Source organism: Arachis duranensis, chromosome 2, assembly GCF_000817695.3.
Source record: "Arachis duranensis cultivar V14167 chromosome 2, aradu.V14167.gnm2.J7QH, whole genome shotgun sequence".
Taxonomy (NCBI): Eukaryota; Viridiplantae; Streptophyta; class Magnoliopsida; order Fabales; family Fabaceae; genus Arachis; species Arachis duranensis.
The window spans coordinates 66,363,141-66,363,786 of NC_029773.3; positions in this window are offsets into that span (position 1 = coordinate 66,363,141).

Genomic DNA, 646 nt, shown 5'->3' on the forward strand with positions numbered 1-646 from the left:
ATTCATTGGTAGGAACTTCAGATAAGCGCATGAAGATGCCTTCCCTTCCGTCTCTCTGCTTTCCTACTGTCTTCATCCAATCCTTCTTATTCCTTTCCATGGCAAGCTTATGTAGGGTTTCACCATTGTCAATGGCTACCTCCCATCCTCTCAGTGACTACGTCGCCTATGCTCTGTCACAGCATGGATAATCATCTGTCGGTTCTCGGTCAAGCCGGAATAAAATCCATCGATTCTTTTGCGTCTGTCACCAACGCCCCGCCTGCTAGGAGTTTGAAGCACGTCACAGTCATTCAATCATTGAATCCTACTCAGAATACCACAGACAAGGTTAGACCTTCCGGATTCTCTTGAATGCCGCCATCAGTTCTCGCCTATACCACGAAGATTCCGGTTAATGAATCCAAGAGATAAACACTAGAGCCTTGTTTGCTTGTAGAACAGAAGTGGTTGTTAGTCACTTTGTTCATGAGTGAGAATGATGATGAGTGTCACATAATCATCACATTCATCAAGTTCTTGAGTGCGAATGAATATCTTGGACAAAGAACAAGCGGAATTGAATAGAAGAACAATAGTAATTGCATTAAAACTCGAGGTACAGCAGAGCTCCACACCTTAATCTATGGTGTGTAAAAACTCCACC